General features: G+C 47.8%; 1 long non-coding RNA gene across 1 annotated transcript; it reads left to right on the top strand.

Moving 5' to 3' along the window:
- The first annotated feature begins 2,669 nt into the window (after nt 1–2,669).
- On the top strand, nt 2,670–6,865 carry LOC135239664 (uncharacterized). The gene is made up of 2 exons (XR_010325447.1): nt 2,670–4,309; nt 4,983–6,865. It is a non-coding gene; the product is annotated as an uncharacterized LOC135239664 (long non-coding RNA).
- Nucleotides 6,866–7,940: the final 1,075 nt, after the last annotated feature.

Here is a 7,940-nt window from a genome sequence, read left to right on the forward strand (position 1 = left end):
CCTTGTCTGGGAGCTATTGACATTGAAAGCGTTAGCCGCTGCATTTTTTTCCGTCGGCGGCTTAAAGTCAGGTTGGAAATATTCGTGTAAAATCGCGCGGGTGTAGCGCCCGAAACATAGGCTCTGCTTTCGGGCCGCTGTCTGTGAACACTCTAGCAGTGGTTTGATGGTCCTAGCCCTATTGTCTGGGAGCTATTGAACATTGAAAGCGTTAGCCGGCTGCATTTTTTTCGGTCGGCGGCTTAAGTCAGGGTTGGAAATATTCGTGTAAAATCGCGCGGGGTGGTAGCGCCCGAAACATAGGCTCTGCTTCTCGGGCCGCTGTCTGTGAACACTCTAGCAGTGGTTTGATGGTCCTAGGCCCTATTGTCTGGGAGCTATTGAACATTGAAAGCGTTAGCCGGCTGCATTTTTTTCCGGTCGGCGGCTTAAAGTCAGGGTTGGAAATATTCGTGTAAAATCGCGCGGGTGGTAGCGCCCGAAACATAGGCTCTGCTTTCGGGGCCGCTGTCTGTGAACACTCTAGCAGTGGTTTGATGGTCCTAGGCCCTATTGTCTGGGAGCTATTGAACATTGAAAGCGTTAGCCGGCTGCATTTTTTTCCGGTCGGCGGCTTAAAGTCAGGGTTGGAAATATTCGTGTAAAATCGCGCGGGGTGGTAGCGCCCGAAACATAGGCTCTGCTTCTCGGGCCGCTGTCTGTGAACACTCTAGCAGTGGTTGATGGTCCTAGGCCCTATTGTCTGGGAGCTATTGAACTTTGAAAGCGTTAGCCGGCTGCATTTTTTTCCGATCGGCGGCTTAAAGTCAGGTTTGGAAATATTCGTGTAAAATCGCGCGGGGTGGTAGCGCCCGAAGCATAGGCTCTGCTTCTCGGGGCCGCTGTCTGTGAACACTCTAGCAGTGGTTTGATGGTCCTAGGCCCTATTGTCTGGGAGCTATTGAACATTGAAAGCGTTAGCCGGCTGCATTTTTTTCCGGTCGGCGGCTTAAAGTCAGGGTTGGAAATATTCGTGTAAAATCGCGCGGGTGGTAGCGCCCGAAGCATAGGCTCTGCTTCTCGGGGCCGCTGTCTGTGAACACTCTAGCAGTGGTTTGATGGTCCTAGGCCCTATTGTCTGGGAGCTATTGAACATTGAAAGCGTTAGCCGGCTGCATTTTTTTCCGGTCGGCGGCTTAAAGTCAGGGTTGAAATATTCGTGTAAAATCGCGCGGGTGGTAGCGCCCGAAACATAGGCTCTGCTTCTCGGGGCCGCTGTCTGTGAACACTCTAGCAGTGGTTTGATGGTCCTAGGCCCTATTGTCTGGGAGCTATTGAACTTTGAAAGCGTTAGCCGGCTGCATTTTTTTCCGGTCGGCGGCTTAAAGTCAGGTTGGAAATATTCGTGTAAAATCGCGCGGGTGGAAGCGCCCGAACATAGGCTCTGCTTCTCGGGGCCGCTGTCTGTGAACACTCTAGCAGTGGTTTGATGGTCCTAGGCCCTATTGTCTGGGAGCTATTGAACTTTGAAAGCGTTAGCCGGCTGCATTTTTTTCCGTCGGCGGCTTAAAGTCAGGGTTGGAAATATTCGTGTAAAATCGCGCGGGGTGGTAGCGCCCGAAGCATAGGCTCTGCTTCTCGGGGCCGCTGTCTGTGAACACTCTAGCAGTGGTTTGATGGTCCTAGGCCCTATTTTCTGGGAGCTATTGAACATTGAAAGCGTTAGCCGGCTGCATTTTTTTCCGGTCGGCGGCTTAAAGTCAGGGTTGGAAATATTCGTGTAAAATCGCGCGGGTGGTAGCGCCCGAAGCATAGGCTCTGCTTATCGGGGCCGCTGTCTGTGAACACTCTAGCAGTGGTTTGATGGTCCTAGGCCCTATTGTCTGGGAGCTATTGAACATTGAAAGCGTTAGCCGGCTGCATTTTTTCCGGTCGGCGGCTTAAAGTCAGGGTTGGAAATATTCGTGTAAAATCGCGCGGGGTGGTAGCGCCCGAAGCATAGGCTCTGCTTCTCGGGGCCGCTGTCTGTGAACACTCTAGCAGTGGTTTGATGGTCCTAGGCCCTATTGTCTGGGAGCTATTGAACTTGAAAGCGTTAGCCGGCTGCATTTTTTTCCGGTCGGCGGCTTAAAGTCAGGGTTGGAAATATTCGTGTAAAATCGCGCGGGTGGTAGCGCCCGAAACATAGGCTCTGCTTCTCGGGGCCGCTGTCTGTGAACACTCTAGCAGTGGTTTGATGGTCCTAGGCCCTATTGTCTGGGAGCTATTGAACTTTGAAAGCGTTAGCCGGCTGCATTTTTTTCCGGTCGGCGGCTTAAAGTCAGGTTGGAAATATTCGTGTAAAATCGCGCGGGGTGGTAGCGCCCGAAGCATAGGCTCTGCTTCTCGGGGCCGCTGTCTGTGAACACTCTAGCAGTGGTTTGATGGTCCTAGGCCCTATTGTCTGGGAGCTATTGAACTTTGAAAGCGTTAGCCGGCTGCATTTTTTTCCGATCGGCGGCTTAAAGTCAGGTTTGGAAATATTCGTGTAAAATCGCGGGGTGGTAGCGCCCGAAGCATAGGCTCTGCTTCTCGGGGCCGCTGTCTGTGAACACTCTAGCAGTGGTTTGATGGTCCTAGGCCCTATTGTCTGGGAGCTATTGAACATTGAAAGCGTTAGCGGCTGCATTTTTTCCGGTCGGCGGCTTAAAGTCAGGGTTGGAAATATTCGTGTAAAATCGCGCGGGGTGGTAGCGCCCGAAGCATAGGCTCTGCTTATCGGGGCCGCTGTCTGTGAACACTCTAGCAGTGGTTTGATGGTCCTAGGCCCTATTGTCTGGGAGCTATTGAACATTGAAAGCGTTAGCCGGCTGCATTTTTTTCCGGTCGGCGGCTTAAAGTCAGGGTTGGAAATATTCGTGTAAAATCGCGCGGGGTGGTAGCGCCCGAAACATAGGCTCTGCTTCTCGGGGCCGCTGTCTGTGAACACTCTAGCAGTGGTTTGATGGTCCTAGGCCCTATTGTCTGGGAGCTATTGAACTTTGAAAGCGTTAGCCGGCTGCATTTTTTTCCGATCGGCGGCTTAAAGTCAGGTTTGGAAATATTCGTGTAAAATCGCACGGGATCGTAGCGCCCGAAGCATAGGCTCTGCTTCTCGGGGCCGCTGTCTGTGAACACTCTAGCAGTGGTTTGATGGTCCTAGGCCCTATTGTCTGGGAGCTATTGAACTTTGAATGCGTTAGCCCGCTGAATTTTTTTCCTAATGGCGGCTTAAAGTCACAGTTTGAAATATTTGTGTAAAATCCCGCGGGGTGGTAACGTCTGAAGCATGGGCTCTGCTTCTCGGGGCCGCTGTCTGTGAACACTCTAGCAGTGGTTTGATGGTCCTACGCCCTATTGTCTGGGAGCTATTGAACTTTGAAAGCGTTAGCCGGCTGCATTTTTTTCCGAATGGCGGCTTAAAGTCACAGTTGGAAATATTAATGTAAAATCGCGTTAATAATGCCCAAAACATAGGCTGTGCATCCCATGGCCATTGTTTGTGCAATGTTACTTTCATTCACTCTGTTTAACCCTCTGGGGTCGAGAGCTCCGCCGGCGGAGCTCGACAAGATTTCGTTGCTATTTGGATGAATAACTTCGCGAGCTTTTATCATACGGACACAACAAAGACATTGACATGAACCTTTGAATCGTGGCATTCCAATGTGCCCATTGACATAATAATATGAATTGTTTTAAGCTATTTAAAATGAGATCAAACAGACCATTGCCATGTGCTAAGTCTTTCTCATTAATATGTGATTTTCGCTCGGCAGTAAGTACGCCCAGACCACATTCACAAGATAATGACATGCTAATTGCTATCGATGGCAGGGGAGGGGCGATGCGTTTATGTGCGAGAGCGCCTACTGTAAACAAGGATAAAATAGGGGCGACATAGCTCAGGAGGTAAGACCGATTGTCTGGCAATCGGAGGGTTGCCGGTTCAAACCCCGCCCTGGGCATGTCGAAGTGTCCTTGAGCAAGACACCTAACTCCTATCCCCTAACTGCTCTGGCGAATGAGAGGCATCAATTGTAAAGCGCTTTGGATAAAAGCGCTATATAAATGCAGTCCATTTACCATTTACCAAAATGTCACACAGAAGCATAGCCCACGTCTTCTCGGGCAATCCTTACATTTCATTTCGGAAAATGGCACGAATGACTGGACTGGATGTTCTTCATGCTTTGTGGGAGAGCGACCATGAAGACGCGAACTCATCAGGTCCGGACACTGAAGCTGACACTGATGAAGAACGGTGTCATTTCGAACTGCGAACTGATCCAGCTGAGGATCAACTTCATGAGTAAGTGTATTTCTTACGATAATATTGGTAGTGTGTACTGTATTGCAACTTATCTGTGTGTTTGTAAGAATATCCAGTAATATGCGCGTTTGTAAATTCCCACACTACGAACGATTCAATACTGCATCTCAAAAAATTGCACTGTAACTATTTTACTTGATCACTGTACGTAAATAACCTATGCGTGGCGTGTATTGGCGTGGCTAGGATTCTAAAACTGGGTGTCCTCGCACAATCGATATTAGCATATTGCATGTAAGTTCGGGAAATAAACTAACCGCTTAGCTAAAAAGACCTACTTCAGATTGAGGCATTATTTATGAGTTGCGTGAGTTTAGCTAATGTTGTTTCGTTGATAGCTTTTATTATTTGTAAATATGTGTACTGTATTGCAATTTATGTGTGTGTTTGTAGGAATATCGAGTAATATGCGCGTTTGTAAATTTCCACACTAACCCTTGCATCTCAAAATTATAGGCTACCTCTCTGCATCTGGTTGTGTTTGTTTGGTTATTTGTATAAAATATAACTGCCACATTTTCTAAGTTTTGTTTTCATTAGTTAGTGGTTTGTCCCTTTTTTGTAAATCACATTGTTGTTGATGGGAATGTGCTGAATAAAGTTTGATTTGATGTCACATTTCCTAACAATTTTGTTTCTATTACATTTACAGAGATGCTGATCAGGTAACACGGCCTAGTTTACCACCTGCTAAGAGGCGACGCAAGCGTGGCAAGAGGACACCAGTCAGCAAGCAGCAAGCAGCTCAGCCAGCTCGGTCATGGAAAACTGAGAAATCTGCTGATGTGGCCCCACCGGTGATGCGTTTCCGTCCTGCGCGGCAACCTGGAGTGCAGCTGAGCTCGGCAGAAGCCCACACTCCTCTGGATTTGTTCAAACTATTTTTCTCTACAGATGCTGTCAGGACACTGTGCAAGAACACCAACGAGCATGCTGCCAGGGCAATAGCAAAAGGGAGCAAGTATAAATGGACTGACATTGGGATAGAGGAATTCTACAGGTACATTGGACTGATTTTTTACATGGCCATGGTAAAGCTGGACCAAATCAGAGATTACTGGTGGCAAAGTAGCATTTTCTCTGTCCCATTCCCAGCAACCGTAATGACAAGGGACAGATACAGAACTATTTGCTGGAATGTACACGAGTGATGCAGACAAGGACCAAGAAAATGACAGGAAGCGTGGCACACCGCAGCATGACAAACTTTTCCGGGTCAGGCCTCTCATGGACACAATTCAGCAAAGCCTGCAAAGCCGTCTATCATCCTCGCAGGAACCTTGCAGTGGATGAAAGAATGGTAGCAACCAAAGCAAAGACTGGTATGACACAGTACATGAAAGAAAAGCCAACAAAGTGGGGTTTCAAGTTGTTTGTGCTTTGTGACTCCAGCAATGGATACACTGTGGATTTTGCTGTGTACACAGGAAAGAACAGCTTTCAGACAGGACAAGGACTTTCATATAACTCTGTAATGTCACTTGTGAATCGTGCATTCTTGGGTTCCGGATATTATGTGTACATGGACAATTTCTATACGAGCCCAAAGCTCTTCAGGGACTTGTATGGACAAAACTTTGGTGCTTGTGGGACATATAGGGAGAACAGGAAGGAATGTCCACGCACTGCATGTAATGCTCTGACTAAGAAGTCAGGAAGAGGAGCTTTACGGTGGATAAGGGATGGTCCTCTGGTTTTTGTGAAGTGGATGGACACACGAGAGGTGTCTGTCTGTTCCACCATCCATGCAGCATTCACTGGGGACACAATACAGCGGAGGGTGAAGCAAGATGGTGTCTGGATTTCAAAGAACTTTCCATGCCCATCACCTATCATCCAGTACAATGCACACATGGGGGGTGTTGATCTGTCTGACCAACTGATACAGTATTACACAACACAGCACAAAACAATGAGATGGTACCGGAAATTGTTTTTACATTTCTTGGACATTGCTGCCACAAATGCATACATCCTACATAAAGAACTGTCATCATTGGGACAACAGGAAGCAATGCCTCACAAGGCTTTCATGGAGGAGCTCACTGCGCAGCTGTGTGGCGTCTCACAGAAGGCACCTAATGTAACAAGACGGGAAAGTTATGGTCATGTGCCTGTGCCTACAGCCTCGCAGACTCTGGATGCCAGCAAGGTGGCTTCAATTGGTCGCAAGACATGCAAACTCTGCAGGATGGACTTCGGGAAAAAACAGAACACTCCATGGAAGTGCAAGGAGTGTGATGTCCCCCTGTGTTTACAGCCAGACAGGAACTGTTTTGCAAAATGGCACTTGCAACTTTGAAAGATTATACACAAAATATATAAAATAATGGTGTATATTGTGTAGGTGCTCTTTTTACATTAAGCACTTTTTATATTCATTGGCTTTTGTGTTTGTTGTTTTGTAAGGCACTTGTGCCAACCATTCTGGAGTCAAATTGTGTGTGTGAAGCAGAAATATTGGGTTTATATTGTGTAAATGCTCTTTTATATTATGCACTTTGCCTAATAAAGTTGATTCTGATTCTGAAATAACCTGGAAGTGTGTGTGAATTGCATCTCCCATTCATATAATTTACTTCAATGAATGTACCAAAATCAAAAGATGTCTGTGTTTCTGTCTTCTAAATGTCAGGGTTCTGTGTCTCCCCCCCCTTGTTGTTCTCTGTTGGGCCGCCAGATGGCGGCACCTCTGCTTTTTGTTCTGTTAATTGTTTTATTGGTTCTTATTATCTAATTATTAGTTGCGTTTTGTCTCGTGCTCCCCTCCCTCTCTGTGGCTTGATTGTTCATCGTGCCCTCCTGTGTCTCGTCTGCGTCTTTCTATTTAAGTCTCCCTCTCCCCAGACTCAGGCGCTGGATTCTTTTGGTTTGCTACCCGTTTGGTTTGTTACCTGCCTGCCTGTTTGTTTCTGTACCTGTTTTTTGGTTTGTACCTGTTTGCTACCTGCTTGCCTGCCTGCCTGCCTGCTTGTTAGTCGCCTGTTGCTCTGTTCCCTGTGTGTTTTGGAAATTTTGTTTGTTTTTCCCGCATTTTTGAGTTTCTCCCGTTGTTTTGTTAGTACTGCCCTGCGAGGTTCTGTTCCCTTTGTTCCCCTTTTCTTATTAAAATTGTGTTTCCCCATTTTTGGATTTTTTGAGTTTTTCTGCACTCTGCGCTTGGGTCCATTCCTGCACCCTCCCTGACAGAAGAATCCAGCCAGATCTGGACCCAGCAGAGTTTTTTTTTTTTTTTTTTTTTTTTCTTCCCCCATTTTTTTTTTCTCTCTCCTCGGGGTTTTTGTTTGCTGGCCATGCCTCCGGTCTGGAGCAAGCCGGTGGTGGCTGGGGAGGCTTCCGGTCCTGGTCCTGCCGTTGGGCAGGCTCCCCTGTCCAGTAGTCAGTGGGCGGACAAACTATTTGAGACGTGCCAGGGGTCGCGCCCATTTCTGGACTACGTGGGGGAGTTCTGCGCCGTGGCCGCTAAGGCCAACCTTCCCCAGTCAATCGTGTGCCAGTTATTCAAAGACAACATGAGGGACCCCCTCCACGGCGGGCTCGTGTACTCTGGCGTGGACAAGTGTGGGAGCTTCGAGATTCTGTTCGCTACAGCCCTGCACTGGGACGAGTA

This window comes from Anguilla rostrata, chromosome 14, assembly GCF_018555375.3.
Source record: "Anguilla rostrata isolate EN2019 chromosome 14, ASM1855537v3, whole genome shotgun sequence".
NCBI classification, from domain to species: Eukaryota; Metazoa; Chordata; class Actinopteri; order Anguilliformes; family Anguillidae; genus Anguilla; species Anguilla rostrata.